Source organism: Tachypleus tridentatus, chromosome 6 (assembly GCF_004210375.1).
Source record: "Tachypleus tridentatus isolate NWPU-2018 chromosome 6, ASM421037v1, whole genome shotgun sequence".
Classification (NCBI taxonomy): domain Eukaryota; kingdom Metazoa; phylum Arthropoda; class Merostomata; order Xiphosura; family Limulidae; genus Tachypleus; species Tachypleus tridentatus.
Window position 1 is genome coordinate 126,327,531 of NC_134830.1, and position 21,954 is coordinate 126,349,484.

A 21,954-nucleotide genomic window follows, 5' to 3' on the forward strand; every position below is an offset into this window, starting at 1 on the left:
TGGATTATTAGCTATGATTTTAACCTATACTAAATTGTGTAACATAAACAAAAAGAAGTTTTATTATATTTTTAATGCAAATAAATACAACCTTGTGAGATGTACAGTAAAGGATGCATAAGATAGTAGAAATAAAGTAAATGTTTCTCAAAATCTTTTGTTGTTGATAATCCAGAAGAAGGTTGAACATAATGTAATGGGTGTGATTTTGTCTGGAACTTTCTATATGAGCCATAAATAACCAAATAAAGATTAGAAAATCATACACAGTATAGTAGTACCAGAGCATTAAACTAAAGAATATAACAAAATCCTAATAAAGTTCTAATTATATTTCTATATATTATAATTATTAATGCTCCTCTCTGGTAATCTAGGCATTTTTATTTAAACAATCATGCAGTTTTATTTTATTTTTTTTTTAAGGAGTGCAAATGAAATATTATTAAAACATTTAAACTTACTGACAACAACAACCTACCAAATCAGCCAACAATGCATTAAAGTGTTGAACTGCCTCATCATGTTTGTGTTGTTCCCTTTCCTTATCACGCTCACGAAGATGAGTCGATAAAGTTCTCTGAACCTCTTCTTCTCTCTCTCGTAAGCTAGCTTCTATCCTTTTCTGTTTTTCCCTATCTTTGCTTGTTTCATCTTCAGAATCCTACAGATTTACAGAACCATATAAATTGTTGATATTAGTAATTATATGTTTTTTCACAACATAACTCTTCCAAACAGGAAGGTGGTAGTACCAAACAAAACAAGTGGAATATTAAAATACACAGTAAAATGCATATATAATTAGAATACCACAGCATTCATTGATACATATCCCTAGAAAAAAAATACATAAATATTATGAACTGTCTTTGAAAAATAAAACTAATGGATGGAACTGTTTGAAATTTGAGAAGAATGTTCCATAAAGTATTATGTTTCATAAAAAGGTTTTCTATTTCTAATAAAAATTCGTTACTTAAAATAGTTATCTGCACTCGGACTCTGGAAATTGATTTTTATGTGAAGTATAAAAACACATTTTTACTTTACAATTTCTAAATTTCATTTGCATAATCCCATCTACAGTCTCTTAAATTAATATCAGAAGTTTTTTAAGGTAAATGTTTATATTTTATTTTTCATTTTCTCTACCACATCACTAACTACCTATTATCATGAACGTACAGTTCAGTGAAATGTTTAATATTAACAAAGAGAAATATGTATTCACCTTTCAACTCTTCAAAGAAATTCACTAGTCACCCTTTTCATATATGCATAATTTCACAATTTTATCTTTTCACTCATGATTTATTTTCAAATTCTTAGTCTTTTCTGCTATATTTATGTCAACTGAAGTCTGCAGGCTTTTATGAAATTATTTCAGCAGACTCTTCACAGAAATTTGTTTCTTACACAAGCTGGCACATCTACATGCCATCTGCTTTATAAAGCTTTCACAATCCAAATGACAAGTTAAAATTACAAAAAATCACCAAACCATCTAAATATGATTTTTAAAACATACATAATTAATTATAATACAAAAGTAAGATCTAAATAGAGTTTAACTGTCTCTCCAACTACAGTATACTTACGTAAGAAAGCACTGTAAGTGCTGTAGTCAATTACACAGACATAAATACTAGAGGCAGTTATCTCTTCTTCAATATGAAAGCTACAACCCAAATTATAATAAACCATTTGTGAAGTATACTGAAAACTGAGCTTATTTTAATGACAATATACACTTGTGTGTCAACTAGTTACACGTATGTTGTAAATCTCACAGTGAAGTACAGAAGCTGAGCATGGCATCCATCAAGGGTTTGAAAATTTAGTTTGCTTTCCCAGAGACTATAGTCATAAAACTTTGTATCTTATGTGTTTGTCTAGATGTTTATATCCATGGCAAGCTTGTGCGTTTATACTCAGCTTCTGCTAAAGTGGAGATTTCTTAACAGATCATGAATCATGTGACAAGAAAGCTGCACTGCAGATTAAGTATTTTTTTAATGTTTCTTTTTAAATAACGGAATTAAAACTCACATAACATAAAAAGCTAATTATAAAATACATTATAGCGTTAATTTCTTTGACATACATGAATAGCAAAGTTGTTAAGGCAAATTTTAAATGCAACTAGGTAATTCACATACAAATTAGTTTTAAAATGCCACTGTCCTGATAGGGTTAAGTGAATTAGCCCAAATTGTTAAGTTCAATTAAATAATAAATTGAAACTACTCTACAAACATTCCTACCATTTGAATATGCAAGGTCATGATTTTCCACTTAAATTATGCACTATGGTGATTAATGTGTCAACTGTTTAAACTGCACTTTAATATTTATTGTATTACCTCATAATCAATACCACTAAAGTTTTACCCCAGCTTAGTCAATTCAAATGTTTAAAAATTAAACTTGCACACAGTTCCAAATCACAATTAACAGAACAGGATAAAAAGCTATGATTACAAAAATAAATTAATAAAAAAGATTACTTTTAATTAGAGCTAAACATTATTTTATTACATTTTAACAAAAATTCCTTTGTCATGAATAAACTTTATTTTTCTTTGACTCTTATCTAATAATCATTTACAATATTATTATTATTATTTAATATAAAATTCTAAGAACTATAAAAAAAAAAAAGCACTCAAGTAAAACAAAAAGCAAAGGCAGGTTACCAATAAAAATTACTACTCAATGCTCAAGTTCCAAACATATCAGTTAAATGAATAGCAAAAAATTCTAATAAATAGTTTACATGCACAATACACTCAAAGCCACACAAAAATGAAACAGGTGATGCTTGCCTATATTTAGGAAACCTTTTCTGGTCAATATAGTTTCAATGTTCCACGCATCTGAAACACTGGATGCTTAACTTTACTATATCCAGAGAAGAATCTGGATTATTTTGTATTTAGTAAAATGAAAAGTAGTTTTTAATAATATCAAGAATTTACAGGTTAACCACAAACTTTTCATTTCATAATTCTCCAATTTTTTTGTACAATCAAATATTTTTCCTGATGGCATATACAAAATAAAGCACAAAATAAGCTGTCAACAATACTCAATTTTATTTTATTACCAACTTCAACCTATAGTGATATTCACTGCCAACTTGAAACACAAGCATATTTTCTGGTATTGGATGCAGTACACAATGTTTAAAAATAAAAGTATATTTCTACTTAAGCACAAGAATATTATAGTTCAAAACATTTTCCTGTAATTTAAATGGTCTTTACATGAAAAGAATATCAATGCCATATGGCAACATTTCCACATAACATATACTAGTCAATCTATATTTCAAATAGACCTTACTATGGTTTTCGAAAAGGTTTCATGACAGGTTTTGCACAGCTTTCACCTGCATTGCAACACATTTTCTTTTTTTTTTATTTTAGTTCCTTGGTCTGAGTACAACAGACCATACAATTAGCTTAAAACATAAAGCCTCTTGAGACATTCATCATGAAATCGTAACTTCTACAGTGAAATGGCTGCTGACCATAAATTTAATTTTATACTTTATTTAAAATTATATTTTCTTTTGGAGTGAAGAGTGTTGAGTACATCAGATGATTTATATTTTACAAATGCAAATCAGCAAGTATAAACACAACAATAGTTGCTAGGAAGCTGTCACTTGTATATTAGATGTAACACTGGAATTAAGAAGGAACAAGTGGTATGCTTTGGACATGACTGCAGGGCTATTGTCAAATTGCACAGTTATGATTGAGAAACTAATTTGTCCTCTACCCAATTCACTGCACATAACGTTTTTGGAGAAACCACTGACTTGATGATTTCTAAGTAGTTAGTTTTACCATATGCCACTGAGAGTCCATGAAAAGTTTCAGCAATATTTATTAAATAACAACATATAAAAAACTAAAGATTGTTTAAGTCTAGAACTTCATCAGTTTGACTTTAGTATCACAACAGTTTGGTTCTCTTGTAAGCTCTTCCAAAACCTTTTTGAAAGTTCATCACTGTCATAACTTCACGTTTTCTTCACTCATTCAGTGAACTAATTTTTGTTAAATATCACAGTAATACTGAAAGTTGTCAGGCATTATAACTTGGCTGTACATAATTCACATACAATAACATGGTTTTTCTTCAGTTACAGATGACGTAAGGTAACTTAATACTGCTACAGTTACTGTTCAAGCAGGTTAAGTTATAATTCAGGGAAGATAACCTGCTTTAGTTACAGTAAAAATTCAGGTACAATAACTTGGGAATGCCACAGTTATAATTCGTGCAGGATAATTCGGCTATTCCAAAGCTATAATGCAGGAGGAATAACTCAGTCATGTCACATAGAATAACTAAGCAAAATTAACTGAGTCACACATTATGCTAACAAAAACATTCCATGATACCTATACATATGATGTGGTTCAGAAAGATAAATGTTTTAAGGTTTATCAAAACTTTAATGCAGGAAGGAAAATGCACTTGACCACTAGATAGATTCTTCCATGTGAAGACTGGTAACCAAATTTCCCATACGGAATTCACATTTAATTATACGCAGAAACAAGTATCAGCATAAGAAGTAGAAATGTTAATGTTTTACCTATAAAGATTTCACATTAGGAGTTTAAGTCAACATGCTTCTAGTAAGAAATTCGGCTTTGGGCCATGGCTGCCTACATGCATTTAATTTCTAATTCTCAAGTACAACTATAAATATTGATGAGTTTGCAGATACAGTTTTGATAGCAGTATCATTTTTCTGTTACAGGAGTAAAATGTATTACTACAGGAAGGATAAATCTTACCTAAAAGTGACAGTTGAACTAGAAAACATCAGTAACTAGATACTTATATATAAATGCACATCAGTTTAATTCACTGAATAAGTTTTGAAAACAGCTTTCCCTAACACATAAGTACACCAAAATATAAAATTCATAACTTCTTTTATTGACAAAGTCTGAGCAATTTCAATTATAAAAAAGTAAGATTAAAAAGGTATAAATTCATTTTTGTATTTCCCTACACCCATGTAATTATAACTTAAAAGTTTTTTAATAGAGAAAATTATACAGCAAAGCAAATGTTTTGCTTATTCACTGATTTTTCAGTGTTGAAACATACTTTAAAAATTGTCTTCAAGATGACAGTATAAACTAAACTCAACAAGCTCTTCTAAAGTTAAAGATCTACGATGAGCTATCTTTAATCAAAATAAACAAGCTCTACAAGACTAAAGCTCAAGTCCTGAGGCAATCATTTTCAACTAAACTCCAACAAGCTCCATAGGGCTAAAGCTCAAATTCTAGGGTGAGACATCTTTAACCTCATAACAACAATGTGCTTCAGACCAAAGTGGGTTAATTAATTGTCATTAAATTTCTTCCCAGTAATAATAGTGAATGAAACTGTTTAAAATTTGACAAGAACTTTCATAAAAGTATGTAGTTTGAAAAAAATAAAATATTTAACTTTATTTTTGACTATTTCTAGAAAAAAAATATTTAATGTAGTTATTTGCACTCAGGCTCTGGATATAGTTCACCTGTAAGGTGATTTTTATTTTGAGGATAAATGCTATTTAGCATCTTACAGTTTTCATATTTTACTAGCATAACTCTAGTATCTCCTAAATGAATACCAACAGTTTTTTATGGTATATGGTTATATATTTTATTTTTCATTTCTTTACCATATCACTAACTCTAGCAATTATCATCAATGTACAGTGCAACGAAATGCTTAAAATTAAGAAACAGAAATATCTCTTATACTTCTTCATTGGTTAATCTTAAATTATCTCTTTACTACCTTTTTGCTTAAAGTTTAATTTAAATGTTTTATTTTCCTTTCTGATTCTTACCACTGCTTATTTATGTTTACACATGCCATTGGGTACCCTTGGGTGACAGAACTGTAGATAAACCTTAAAATTATTCATATATGCTTGGTGACGTAAGCCTTGCATAATAAATCGAAGATTTGGTTACTCAAAAAACAAAAAACCTTACAAATATAAATTTTAAAATACAAATAATGCATAATTAACTAGAATATTAAAGTAAAATGTAAATAAAATTTAACTGTCTCTAACATACTTTTGTAAGAAACAACTGAAATGCTATTACAAACAAAGCATCCAACAATAGTACATACAGTTATATTTATCTGAGGATGACAACTTGGCACCAATTTCAAAATAACCACTGAAAGATTAAACTGTAAAATAAACTATTTCTTACAACTATAAATACATATATGTTGAAAGTTGTGTAACTTCTAAAGCTACAGAAGGTGGGCATGGCACCTGTTAGAGGTTAACAAAATTTATTTCTTGTTTTGAGTACTTTGCAATCTAAGTTTCAAAAGAGCAAGTAAACTACAGTCTTGTCTCAGCTCACATGTACATGACTACCCTGTAATGCTTCAAGCTATAATTTGCCAAATTTTGACATTGGTTATAGCTTGTGTCATATGACACATAACTGAGATATATCACTATTATTTTCAATTTTTACTTTTGAAATAAAGAATTAAGATAATATAAAAATTAATAGTAACAAGCTTTATAAGCAAAACTGCTCAAGTTATAAATTCAACAAGCTCTACATACAAGAACTCAGGTAAACTATCTTTAACCCTTTTGCAATGGGAGTCTCTTTAAACATTTTTCTGTGCAGGTCGGCATATCACATTCAACATTTAATTAAACATTTTGCATATCAATGTATGTGAATGAATGTAATATCATAATGCATATTATGTTATGAAATTATTTTATCCATGTTTTACGTCCTTTATCACAAAATAAATCTTTAAAAACTACTTAAAATTTCAGATGTACTGTCACATGACCAACAAGCTATGAAAAGCCTATATTTTGGCTCTCTGTATCTTCAGTAATACAAAGGTAGTAGAGTAGAGGTACATCTAGCCACTAAGATACTTACATACCCTTTTGGCTTATTCCATTCTAACTACTACAGACAACTGCCACACCAAACTTCTACAGGTTTGTTTGAACTTTATTCCTTCAATGTAGATGTTACATACAAATGCATACATAACAATTAGTAGCATTCTACAGTGTAAGCTAACAATGGTTCTTTGAAATCAGTGCCAAATTTTTGTCACAAAATACATGAAATTGATAATAGTATTACTGGTTGTTTGATTAACTACAGCATTTATGGTTGTTTCTTACCTGAATATGTTATAGTTAGAGTTTAGCCTGTACTTAGGTCTTCCTTATTATGTACGAGTTATGTTTTGATTACATAATTAAAGGGTTTAACATTTTTATATTTTTATTGCACTTTGCATCTGTTCTCAAGGCTTATGATATTACACACTAAAAGAAAATTTTGCTCAAGGATTACCTATGCCTCCCAAAGAACTGTAATATGTCTTGAGGGCACTGTTGATTTGTATCAAGATAAATAATAAGTTGCAAGAGAAGAAAGATAAATCAAACATTAACAATTAAATATATGTGAAAATGAAAATACAATGAAATTATGAATTTAATGAAAGGAACTTGTTGAAAATATTCTACAAAAAATTAAAAAGTATTTTTTTTCTATGTCCTAATTTTAATTATTTTATTGCATTGTATGATAGTAACTAGAGTTAGTGATGTTGTAGAGAAAATGAAAACTAAAACAAAAATTTCCCTTAAAAAATTTTGATATCCTTTAAGGAGGTTCTAGAGAATATGCAAACGAAATATGAAACTATAAGACAAAAATATATGTATTTCTATACTTAAAATAAAATCATGTTGTATTCAATTTGTTTACAGCTCTATGCAAGTAACCACAACAGAAAAAAAACAATTATAAAACTGTCATAATTTGTATACCAGATACTGATGATGTTTAATGAAATCTGAGAGTTACTTCCGAGAACAAATTCACGTATTATTGTACAAGTGAAATCTGTGATTCAATTTATGGAAGCTGCACAAGCTTATTGTAAAAGGAGTTAAAGTAACAAGCTCTACAGACTGAATCTTAAGGTTTTGGTGAGGTATTTCTCACTACATTTAACAAGCTCTTTGAGACTAAAGTTCAAGTTTTCAGGTGAGATATTTTTAATTAATCTTGACAAATTCTACAAGATTAAATCTCATGTTATCAGAAAATACATATTTAATCAAACTTGAAATGCTCTACAGGCTAAATCTCAAGCTCTCAGGTGAGATATCTTGAACTTAGCTCAACAAGATTTATAAAACCAAGTTACACTGAAATCTTTCACATTATTGCAACTTCTGTCTTTGACCAACATTAAATTATCTTTCTCATTCTTTTCTTTTCCTTCAGATTGAAAACAATGGTAACTAAAAAAACAAAACTAAACTTACTACTAGTACATTAAAGTGAAACAGATAAACACTTCTTGTTGCTACTGTCTGGTCAGAGTGGCAATGGCTCATTATTATGGAGAAAGATGTTTAAGTTATTTCATGTGGAAGCTAGTTTAACACTATACAAAAATTCATAATAATAATTAACACTTTTTTAAAGGTTTATTAATTTCACACTAAAATGGTGAGTTATCACTTTTAAACTCCATTATGTGAATTTTGCTCAAAAATTAGCTTCACAAAGACTTCAGGCATAGTACTTTTGAATAAATGATATTTGTAACATAAGAAAAGGACATAAAAAGAAACCAAAATAAAAAAATGTTTTATATCAATTTCTACTTACACTAGAAAGTCTGCTGATAAACTCCTTAAACCAATCTTCTCTTTGTGAACTACTTTCAACAGCTTTATATCTATAATCATCATTAATCAACTTTTTTACATCGCTCCAACGAGAATGTTTATCCAAATCTTTCTGTTCCTTCAAAAGCTCCAAGAAATCTTTTTTCACCTATAATAAAAATAAAACATCAAAAAATTAGCAAGCTATTTTTCTCAACAGCAATATGAAAAATGTTGTCTCCTGTGTAACTGAAATCAAATAAATGATGAGAATTTTAGAAAAACTTCACAATTAAAAAAAATAGCCCTTTCCTCTTGGTGTTTACCTTAATTAAAAAAAAAGAGAGTAATCAGTCTCATCATAATTTACAATGACAATCTATAATTTTCATATACAATAACATCTTTAAAATAATTTATATACTCAGGAATGTTGCAATAACACCACATACATTTAGCATCTGCAACATATAAAATCTAAAGAATTACAAACCATATTTTATAGGCCAAGTTCAAACTACCTATTTATTTACTGAAAAGTATCTTCTGAAAGCTAGAAAACAATTTTGTTTTGTTTAGGTTGTTAAGTTGTAGTTAATGTTGTACTTAAACAAAGGTAGTTAAGCCACAAAAATACATCAAATTATTTGCTTATTGTTAAATGCAAAGCTGCACAATGGGATATCCACACTGGAGAATTCATCAAATGGATCAAACCCAGATTTCTATACGTTCTTAAGCTTATCACTGAGCCACAATATATGTTTTTTACAATAAAATCTGTCCTTATTTTTAAATATTGTTGAAATTTTATTGGTTCAGCAAAGTTACAGTAACAGAACTTAAAGTACATTTTGAAATTACAGTAAACTACTTAAGCCAAAGTAAAGTGGTGAGAATTGTATTTCACCTATAGCGACAATGGTACACATACCACTGTATTACAACACCTATAGTAACAATGGTATACACACCGCTGTATTTTATCCATTCCACAATTGCTCTCATACAGCTTATTAGTTAAATAACATATTTCCATTTCAATGCACAAAATAGTTATACTTTATTGTAGATCTGAAATATTTCTATATGACTGATCTTTCCAAAGTTTAGTCCAAACAGCTAAGCGATGTATATCTTAAGCTGAATAAAACAAGCTAGTTCAATATGCAAATTAGAAATTTTGTAGAAAACAATGACTGTCTCTAATTTAGAGAGCATCAAATTCAAGCAACTGTTTCTAAAGTAGTTTTGAAATTTACTGGTTTTTCAATATGAGCCACCCATAAGAAATAAGGGTAGGTCAGTATGTTAGCATTTCAGATGTTTAAGAACAAAACCAAAACTAAATTTTTTTACATCTCAATATACAAGTGATCATCTCAAAGCTTCAAACATAAGGTTGAAAAGTTTTAATATTCGAGAAATGTAAAGGTAAAAACAGTTATCATAACAAAATCTAACATGCAGTTAACTAATTATAATCATTTCACCCATATTACACAAAGAAATTATCATTTTTTAATCTGTTATTAAAAAAATTAAAGTATTTGTTGTTCTTGTACTTTCTTTAATTAAAAACATACTTTAACAGATAAGCTACAAAAATAAAAAAAAAAGATACTTATTAATCACCAGTGGGAAAGGGCTACTTTCAGCCAAATGTTCCTTTGATCATAAACAAAAAATTCATTTTAAACAGCTTTAAATACTCATTACAGAGTAACATACTGGAGTTTTGGATTAAAATTTTATTTCTTCTATTTATATAAATGCCACAACTTTAAAAATTATTTCAAAGCTCATAACAAATTTAATATACCAAACAACTTTAATGTTCTTCAAGTTATATCTACAATTATATTTATCATTTTTATGAAATTTTACACTTTTACAAAAATTCTTTACCACAAAAAAGTAACCTTCAATTCTAATTATTAAAAAAGAAAAAATTATATATATATATATTTGTAATCTTGCAGTATTAAATATGAAATAGGTTATCAAATGAAATGTAGTATTGCATATTGGTACTGTAATGTTTACTGTAATTTTTATCACACTTATCAAATTGTATAGGGAAACCAATATGATTAAAAATAAATATTTTTCAATGCTTCTTCCTCACAGCCATACATGTGTATATATATATATATATATACACACATACATACACATTATTGCCATGTTCAAAGACAAAATATTCTTAAAAAAACATCAAATTAAGCTCAAAACACTTTCATGCATAACTACTGCCTAAGAAAATAAAAATGTCTAGTTTTGAAATAATGTTAAAGACTGAAATATTACAAAATTTATCACTATTCTGATCAGCTACATGTTAGAATACACTCTTTCCTACAAAGCTAAATTTTTCTTAAATTAAATACTATACCTGCAACTGATATAAGTTAAAAAAGATCTGCATACATAGAAGACAAGAACAAAAATATTTCTCATATCATAAGTTGGCTACCTTTTAAAATAGTGAATTTGAAGAGTATAACTGTATAATAATGAAGCTTCCAATCACATACAACATACTGAAACCCTTAATTCTTTGTATAACAATCTTTCAGAAAAACTTAAACAACCACAGTTCTCCATTTAACTTTGGCAAAGAAAATTATATGATATAAATATACTAAAAAAGAGGTCTTGAAATAAATGTTTTGGTTCTTACAGTTTGCAACCAAATGGAAAAACATTTCTCTCAAGTAACAAAGTCTGCATCTTTTATATACTGACTAAGTACTATATTTCTAAATATTTTTTTTTTTTTTATAAGAAACAGGTGAAGTACTACATTATTGTACTATATAGTAGATATGATTATGACAAAATGTCTCATTGGAAACATAGCATACGATAAAGAAGTCTATGTAGTTCCAGACCAATTCATTTACACATCCTACAAATACTTTTGAATCTTTCTTGCCCGAATCAGTGATGCCCCAGATACCTGTATTTTGTGGCAAATGCAATCAATGAGAAGTTGTAACAATATACATTACTGTAAATCAAAAAAATGAGGAATGGGCAATGCAAAGCATTATGACTAATACTGAGCAATTCAACTCTGTTGCAGTTTTTCTTGGCCAATCAGTTTTAAAGTTATTCATATTGGACAGAAAAATGTTTTAAATTTATAATTTACCCTCAACTGCAGAGGTCAAATTGCAGTTGAAATTAAGCAAAACACACACCAAAAAATTCTCATTACAAATTACTTTATGATACTACAGTTTTAGAAAACAAATATTATAAAATAAAACCTATTAATCCCTTTGCCTACAATTGTGTAGTGGATGCCATGAAATATCAGAAACATATAAAGAAAAGAGTATCCACAATCTGATGCGGAGTGCTAAATATCAAGCCACAGCAATAATACCAAGACAAAGTTAACTATGGACCTTTTATACTCTGTCAACTGGTGTTTGATTACAACTAAAAGCAAAGTCATTTCAGTGGAAATATTTATTTTGTTAATTTTGAAGCAAGCATGTGACTGTAAGGTTGTGCCAAACAAAACTACAATGTAATCTTAAACTTAAGATGATAGTTAATGCATTTTGTTTTTTTCTGACTGGAATGAATAAAGAGTTTATGTTCAATGACTGTTCATGTTATCTCACAGTATATTAACTTTTAACCCTAGAATGCATTCCTGAGTCCAAAAAACCCAGCACAATTTTTGGTTTGCTATAATTCTATTACAGATGCATATGTTGCATTGACCATCTTTCCATTCCTTTACAATTTGGTGACAAATATTTATGTAGAAGTTATTTACATATCTACATATTTTACTAAATATACAATACTGCTTGTATGGGTCTTCCAGACCCAACTACTGGAACAGTGTAAAGTATTTCAGGAATGCATCATAGGGTTAACTGGATATAAAGAATGTCAATACAAATCAAAGATGAAAAGCTGAGAAATCCAGTGTTCATTCATTTAATACACATTAAGGTTTACCAAATTTTAAAATACACATTTCCCAGAGTAAATACTTAAATATTTATTAATGAATCTCAATTTCTTCTAACTTACAAATTATTCTCTAATGCATTGATATAATTAAGAATTTGTAAAACTTTCTCCACCTCATTCTAACTTACCAATCATAAACAAAATTAATAAGTTTGAACATCATATCTAGTTAAAAGTTCTAAATATAAAGTCACTGTATCACAGATAGGAGTTACAAATGGTTTTAGTACTGATTTGAGCTTTGAAGTTTACATGAAGTTTATACTGAAAAACAGAAAGATTTAACTGAAATAAAACATTTATCAGTCTCTCACTTTGTTTAGTTAGACTTGTGATTTCTCAAGTGTTTTGTAATGCAAATTTTACATTAACAAGAACTCCTTAAACTAAAAACAGTAAACAAAGTAAATAGCATGAAATAAATAAAAATGTTTGATTATAAATAATGGAGTCAAAAAATTTGAAAACTTTCAGTCAGATCTCAAAATTTCTTGTATATAATGAAAAAAATATATATATAGATAGGTATTTTGATATTAGCTTAAGTTTCTTAAACTACAAATTTGAAATATTCATAAATCTATGTTATTGAAAATATACGTGACCTAGTTTTTATAGTTTACACCACATACATTAAATTAAAAAATTTTCCTCCTACATTTCAAAACAAAATCCATATTCCACATTTTGTTTCATGCAGTCACTGTATTAATATGAGAAAAAAATACTAGCCAGAGAACTTTCATCATTGTGCAATGTTTCAAAATAAATGTTTTTGTATTAGATAAGCTCAATTATTGTAGCAATGTATAAATATATATATAAATATGTGCAGAACTGCAAAGCCTCAATACAGTTGAGCAATCATATTTTTGTACTGTTAAAAGTAATGCTATTGGTAAACAGAACAGAGTAAAAAAAAAAGCCTCCATATATAATAATAATAAATTAAATGTAGCTCTATACCTAAGAAAAACTGATACCTTAGGAAGAATACTTTATTCCATTATGCACATTAATTCTAACTACTGAATAGGAAATACTTACCTAAACTATCATATATTCTTTAGATTCTAGTATTGTTTAGACAAATAACTTTCCTTTAGTAATTAAGTGGTAAAATGTCCATAGGGAAATAACAAATAAATAGTGAAGTGATATATATATACACACTGGAGCAGGATAACTAGCAGTATCTTATAATAAGTAACTGTAGGGCTCAATGAACTATATCAAAACAACTGATTATTCTGATATGTGACTTCTACAATTAGAATAATCCAAAACAGTGATAAATGGAATCACAATTCAGGTTGCTGTTGTTTTTTAAGTTATAACTCTAGCCTAAGATTAAAAACCTTGAATTAACATAAATAATGAGAAATTATTATAGTAATATTTTGATTACTTCAACAGCTGAAAATATTAATTTTGATCAACTGATTATTTTCATGGCATAATTGATGTAATTGTTTACTTTACATACCACTAACTAATGTGATGAATTATGTTGACTAATCAAGGCAATTGCTTGGCTTAAATATATTTCATGATTTAAAAAGTTAAGTAGTCCTGGAAAAAGTTATTTGGTGACCATTAATACCCTTGCAGCTGAACAAAACAACCAATTACTAACAAATATGGAAAGATTTAATTAATATCTTTTCTTTTAAATTCCAGTTTCCAATCTATCTAAAGATAAAACAAACAGAGGATATCAATATTCTAAAACACACAATTTGAGTAAAAAAAATAATATTCAACAGTTTCACAGTCATTTTTCAACACTGTGGATATTCATTATGGCCAATATAGATAATAAATGAGCTATAGGTAATTTCTTTCATTAGATTAATCAGAAAACATAAACCTATGCATATAGTACATGGCTAATTACAGAGGCCTGAGATTAAAAAAAAACAAAAAAAACCAAATAATCAAAAACTTTTTTTTTCATTTTAAAACTAAAATTTTTCTGTTTTGGTCAGAAAGTCTTCATTTTATAAATCTCATCACTTTCAACTTACTTGTAATTAAAATATTCCTTCAATATTCATTATGCCAATTGCAGAAAAATATACAGAAAAGAAACAAAAAATTGCTGACAACCGGAAAAAACAATCAGATGTGTCATTTGTTCCTGAATCTTATATATAGTTCCAACTAAATACCACTACTGCTTTACTCTACAGAAGTTCCATTTAACTTTCTGAAGAAGCCACAAATTAGTTCTCAAGCCACTTTACTTGCTACAAATTCATATAATTTATAACATTCTCTGGTATCTAAACTTTGCTGGTAGCTATTTTAAGAACTGATATTCATTAGTTGTTCACTGCACATATTGTGAAATCATAAATGGATGTCATACAAGAAACAAAACCATGAGAATTATATTCTCAAGGGATAGTAGCTACTTAACAAATATAAACCTATTTACTTTGGGAAAAGGAGAAAAATTCAAAATATTTAGTAATTACTTTGTTTACAGATGAGACTCATTGGAACTGTGTACAAATGCAAGTTAAAAGTTTTTTGTAAAATTTTTCTGTGCAAGTTACATAAATTAAATAAATGTTCCAGAATGTCAAACTATTTATTGTTGAAACAGAATTAACATCATTATTTTCACTTGATTTCTAAAATACTAATAGAAATGCTGCCACACGGATGACTGTTAAAGCTAAGTTACTAACTGTAGTATTCCTACCTTATTGAAAAACAATTTAGAAAAAGTGAATATTTTCTTGAAAGGGATTTTTATCTGGGAAGCACTGTTCTTGTTGTGAGGAGAATACTTCTATTTGAAATTGTGAAATTTGAAAATGCAAGTTACATAAATTAAATAAATGTTCCAAAATGTCAAATTATTTATTGTTGAAACAGAATTAACATCATTATTTTCACTTGATTTCTAAAATACTAATAGAAATGCTGCCACACGGATGACTGTTAGAGCTAATAGTTACTAACTGTAGTATTCCTACCTTATTGAAAAACAATTTAGAAAAAGTGAATATTTTCTTGAAAGGGATTTTTATCTGGGAAGCACTGTTCTTGTTGTGAGGAGAATACTTCTATTTGAAATTGTGAAATTTGAAAATGCAAGTTAAAGGTTTTTTGTAAAATTTTTCTGTGCAAGTTACATAAATTAAATAAATGTTCCAAAATGTCAAACTATTTATTGTTGAAACAGAATTAACATCATTATTTTCACTTGATTTCTAAAATACTAATAGAAATGCTGCCACACGGATGACTGTTAGAGCTAATAGTTACTAACTGTAGTATTACTACCTTATTGAAAAACAATTTAGAAAAAGTGAATATTTTCTTGAAAGGGATTTTTATCTGGGAAGCACTGTTCTTGTTGTGAGGAGAGTACTTCTATTTGAAATTGTGTTATGTTAAATAGAACTGGTTGTTGCACGTACAAAGTGTAAAATTTTTTATTAATTTTTGTTTGTGGTGCCATTCTATAGATGGCACAGGAATTCTGGTTACATAATAGATATTGACATACATGCTATACCCATTACAGTAAAAAACAAACAACAAACCTAACGTAATAAATAAAATATTTAAACAGCAACAATATATTTAGTTGTGGATGCATGCTACAGCTGTTTTCAGGACTGGTCATAGCAGATTTTCTTCACTACAGTTATGTAGCAATGTTACAGCACTTATGTCAGTATGCAAATCCCGATAAAACATTTTAAAATACGTTTTCTCCCTTTAAACAGGTACAGAAAACATGAAATTGTACAGTTGAAAGGAATTATAAGTTTTAATAAACACAAAACTTTGTAAATATCTGAAATGTTATTTTTCCATCCAGTACTAAAACTAATGACTGAAATTAGCAAAAGCACATATCCAATCATTCAGGGCATATATTACACATGAAATGATTCATCATTTGCTCAAAAACAAAGAGACTATGTAAATAATATAATTTTAAATATATCATGAACAACTTACTTTGTGATACATACACAAGGCATTATTCCTCATTAATCTAAGTCAATTATCATCTACTGATACTGACTGGGAAGATTTCTACTCTTATACTACAATGTACTTACATTCAATATTTTAAGAATAACGATGTGAAAAAAAAACATATTTAAGCTTAACCATTCATGAAACGTGTAACCATAACATTTTGGGCTAAAATATTCCAGCTATCTAAATCAAAACTGAGGACAACTTTAATATATACTGTTTAGAAATTAATTTAGACATAAAAGTGTACAAGTCTATTTGAATTTTTCATTTTGTGAACTCCACCTATTTCAATACATTTTTGAAGTCCAAATTCAAATTGAATTTAGAAGTTAGAAGCATTTTTTTTTTTTTTCAAAATTTGCTTATGACTACCATTAGGGTTTAACATACAAAACTGTATTGAGGCTTGCTGGAAACAGAGAAAGTAACTTACCACTTTATTTGTGTGCATGTGTTTGGCTAATCTCCGATGTTCTGATAATTTCTATATGATAAATAGTTGCATTTTCAGCAATACAGTTGCTTTATTTTCACACATTTATTCTTAGTTCTAGCACTGTTCATTGGCACAGGCATTAAAAAAGAAGTTGCAGCTTGCAGAGTACATTAAAGAGGGACAAGAGTAACTGAGTGTTAGTGGCCAATATTTCCTCCATACTTTCTTTAACTTACTTTCAAGTTGAAATTCATGTAGAGTTAAACGGTGGAGAGAAAAAAACAGCAAATACCATGAATCTAACAGGCACCCAAAATGCATTGCTATTCCATAATACTGCACACGACAACAGGACAATTGGAAGTTTTCACAGGCGTAGGGCAGGGCACCTGACTGAAAAGGCTTTCTTGTGCGAAGCACAGTTGAAACCTGATCAAAGTAAGTGTAAATTACAAGTGAAAATCTGTGACTTTCTATAAACAACCCTGTCTTCAAAAGTATTAAAAATATATTTGAAAAGCTTTTTATAATTATGTTTCTTTTCATCATTTGATATATGCTTTAAATTCTTAAAGTTTAATGAAGATTTTAACAGTTGTTAAATGGCATTTATTAAAATCAGAATTATGAAATTATACTTCCCAAATTGATTTTAATGTAAAATAATTTCCAGCGACTATAATTCACTGACATACTGAGTTCTTATTAAATAATCAGATTTATGGAAACAACTATAAATCTTTTTCTTTCATTTTATACTTAAGTTTATTTTTCAAATATAGTCAATACTTTTTTTAAAATAAAATGTTCTGATATTTTTATATGTTCAACTGAAAAAAGAAAGACTTAAATTGGACCTTACAATAACAGAGAATTTAGTTAAAAGCCTTCTCTTTATTTTAACTTTTACTATTTTTTTTCATATAATTCAGAACACTGAAGGTTCCTGAAAATTGAATCCACAACTGAAAACAATTTCAAAAATAAAATTGTAATTAATAATCTTATTAAACCTGTTGAGTGAAAAATTAGATGTCACGGGACATAGTTGTAATATCTGGAAATGTAGTGGTACCTAAAATGAATTTTTTGATAAATATATACAAACACACATTAAACAAAATAAAACAATAAACAAAATTTAATCCAAAATGATTAAAAACTGTTTACTTCAAGAAACCCACAATCATATTTATATAAACCCTTATATTTCCAATAACTAAAGAAAAGCATCAGTAAACAAATAATGTATTTCTTCCTGAAAATGAAAAATTATTGAAGTGTAAGCCAGCAACTATTTAACATTATTTTTCCACTTAAAATATTCAATGTCATATAAACACAACAAAACACACAAAAATATTCCATGCCTGAAAGAAAAGAAATTATATACATATTCTTCTATCTGAATGTTTCTTCTAGAGAAAAAATCTAAAAATGAAGTAAAAAAATTATGTAGATATCTAGTTGCTATATGTGTGTGTGTGTGTGAGAGTGTGTGTATACACACATACACACACACACATACATACACACAAAAACCTTTTATATTTGTCTTAATTTATACCACTCACTTGATGAAAATGGCTACTTAATAAAATGAAAGATTGACAAGACAAATGATTGACATTTTAATATTGTACTAAGACACTAGTTTCAGAAAACAGCAAAACAAATAACCTGAAATGAAAGATGCATTATAGTTCATTTTTCTTTAGTTAACACATTAAAGCTGTTGCTGTAAATGTGTGGCCTGCATATTTTGTGTTTCATAAATATTTTGTGGGATAAAAGAAATTGTATCCAATGTATTCCACATTAATTTTCCTCCCAGTTTGTTGAAATAAAGCCATCATGTCTATAAATTTTAGCAGATTTAAAGATTTTTTGTTAGTCACAACTATTACAAGAATTTGTTATTCAACAAAATATGTTTTAATTTCTCCTATTTTTCCTAAGTTATAATTACCCATCCCCATAGGTTTGTATTTTGTAAGTGAAGTGTAAGCAAAAACTAAAAGTGCATTCTACAAAGATGTGCTGTAACGTAACTAGTACCTTATTCCTTTTAGTAGCAACAAACTCAAAATCTCTGTTCACTAAATCAACCTAAAAAAGATATTTTATTTAAAAAAAATATAGCTGTGAAAGTTGAAATCATCTTTATATTTAGTACATGTTTGTTCTTCAAAAATACATTACAGCACAAGTAGTTAAATCTTAGCTCACAGAAATAAAGGAATACACAATTCAAAGTATCACCAAAGTAAATACACATCTATATATAACAGATCTAAAGAGACTAGTGATCTAAAATCTTTCATAAAAATAAACACACACTACAGACAAACATTTGTTATAAATTCAAAAATCGAAAACTAAACATAAAAATAAGACATGTACAGTAAAAAAAGTTTTTTTTAATATAATATATAGGTAACATTCACAGAATCATTAAAAAAATATGGATCACTGTTTGACAAAGTTGATGGATTGTTAATAAAGTAATGAGCCTGTTCAATAAAGTGGAAACAATGTCAATATGTTAGAATTCTATTTGTATTCTTATGAATGCTTTTATTCAACAAATGTGACTAATAAGACATTTATTTCACTCTTTCTCATTCAACACCAGGTCTCTTATTTCAGCATTTTTTATGTTCAATAAAATGAGTGGGTCTTAGAATTATGGAATAATGTCAAATAAAATTTTAAAGACAATTGTGAATGGCCCTTTCACAAACAACCAGCAGGATTTCATGGAATAAGAAAGTTACTAATGCTCTTTTTTTCTTCTTCTTAAATATGCAATTTATATTAATTAAATATTATCACAATCAGATTATTTGTCCAACAATTCTGAATGTTTTTATTCAATAAGATGTCATTTATATCTACATACTCAAGATCTTATTTAAGAACCTTTTAGATTAGCTCTTTCACTGCCACATATTATTTTGAAAAAAAAGTCCTAGTACAAAAAAAAAATTAATGTGTGATGTTAAAATGATAAATTCTGGGATATCTAAAAATAATTTCTCTTTCTTCATAATGTTAAAAAAATTTCAAACTTGTCTAAGATTAATATTACATTTTTAGAGTAAAACAAAGGCTATTCATTGTGTACCATATACATTACTTACAGTAGTGAAATGGAAACTTTTAAGTGTAAATGGGTGTTAATACAAGAAAATACCCAACTAATAATAATTTATGGGTGATATACATTCCAGATGCAAAGCCAACTTTATGAAATATAGATATGTGTTTCAGATAACGTGTAGCAGTTAGCATTGGAAAACTAAAACTTAATGTAAAACAAGATAGAATGTTGAAGGAAATTCTCAATAAATTGGCTAATGAATGCATAATTTTCAAAGATACTTGTTCCCCTCCCCACAAACAAAAAATCCACAACAAATAATTCATAATTTTGTATCTGAGTTCATTTTACTAGATAATAACTGAGTGAACATTTTATTTTAATGACCAGTCTATAATATTATAATTTTAATAGACAAAGGTTCAAAATCACTTGTAAGCTGAAAAAATATCTAAATTTTTAAACAAAATTTTTAAAGTATGAAGATATGTCTATATATAAATTTTAATAATATAATAAAGTACAATTGTAAAATATACTTCTTATAACATTTAATTTACATAATACAACAACGATTTAATTTTCTAGATCATTAATAAGACTATCAAAAGTATGGGATTTCAAAAATAAAGAAGTCCTGAAAGAAATCTCAAAAAACTGATATTGCTTGAGGGCAAGCTGAATTTATAAACATAAAAAGAAATACTCTTTTAGTAAGAAAATATTAGAGTTCTACCTTTTCCCGCTGACTGGATCTTTCCTCACGCTCCTTCCTTCGTAGGTCCTGAAGGTAATCATTGAACATGATCTCTCTATCTCGCATTTTTTCAATATTTTTGAAACGCTCGTCCTTACCATACTTCTGTGCAAAGTCACTGAACATTGACCTAAATTTGACAATAAAAAAATGGTAATTAATAATTTAAAATCAGATTAAAACATGAAATTACCATTCATTACAACTTAAAAGCAAATGTTATTACTTTATTTTGAAATTAGTGTTCATTTCCCCCTTTTTCCCTTATACATATTTGTTTGCACCAAACAAAAAGTAAAAAATGTAAAAGTAAATTCATAATAAATGTAGAAATAAATCAAGTTAAAATAATGTTTAAAATTTAGATAAAAGATTTAAATAGAATTATGAAGGCCAATGGCTCATATAAAGTTGAAAACACAAGGAAGTTGAACAGTGCCACCATCACCAGTGGTATTGTCCAATGTTAGGGGAAAACCATAGAAAAGACATGTCTAAAATGGTGCTATTGCTCACAATCATAATGATGACAACAGTAAAGCATGGGCTATTGTGACTTGAGTGTCACAAAGGAACACACTGATGGATCAGTCCCAGATAAAAGAAAATGATGAGTTAAAAAACTGTCATGTGACCAATGTAAACTAGTTAGAACAACTTCCTCTTTCCGATTGTCACAGAAACAAGATGACCCAAAAAAAAAGACAGTTTGATCTGGAAAATCTTGTTATGACATTCCTTACAGGACCGTAGTCCATATACACAATAGGCACAGCTGTGACAGCATCACAGCAAATGGACTTAGCTGCATGCCTTACCTCCACGTAGCATTGTAATCCTTCTCAAAGTCAAATAACATGGAAACAAGATGTTCCCCTTGAGGAAGAATTCCCTGATCAAAGTTTCAAGTCAAATTATCT

The 21,954-nt window shown here is 28.1% G+C and overlaps 1 pseudogene across 1 annotated transcript in view; it reads right to left on the reverse strand.

The window, feature by feature from the left end:
- The window catches only part of LOC143253603 (transcription elongation regulator 1-like), a 129,485-nt pseudogene that overhangs the window by 11,471 nt on the left and 96,060 nt on the right, over window positions 1-21,954 (reverse strand). The window contains exons 13-15 of the transcript XR_013029728.1: window positions 21,014-21,164; window positions 8,730-8,897; window positions 482-664 (exon numbers count right to left, since the gene is read on the reverse strand). The product of XR_013029728.1 is annotated as a transcription elongation regulator 1-like (transcript). The remainder of the gene's footprint in view (window positions 1-481; window positions 665-8,729; window positions 8,898-21,013; window positions 21,165-21,954) is intronic.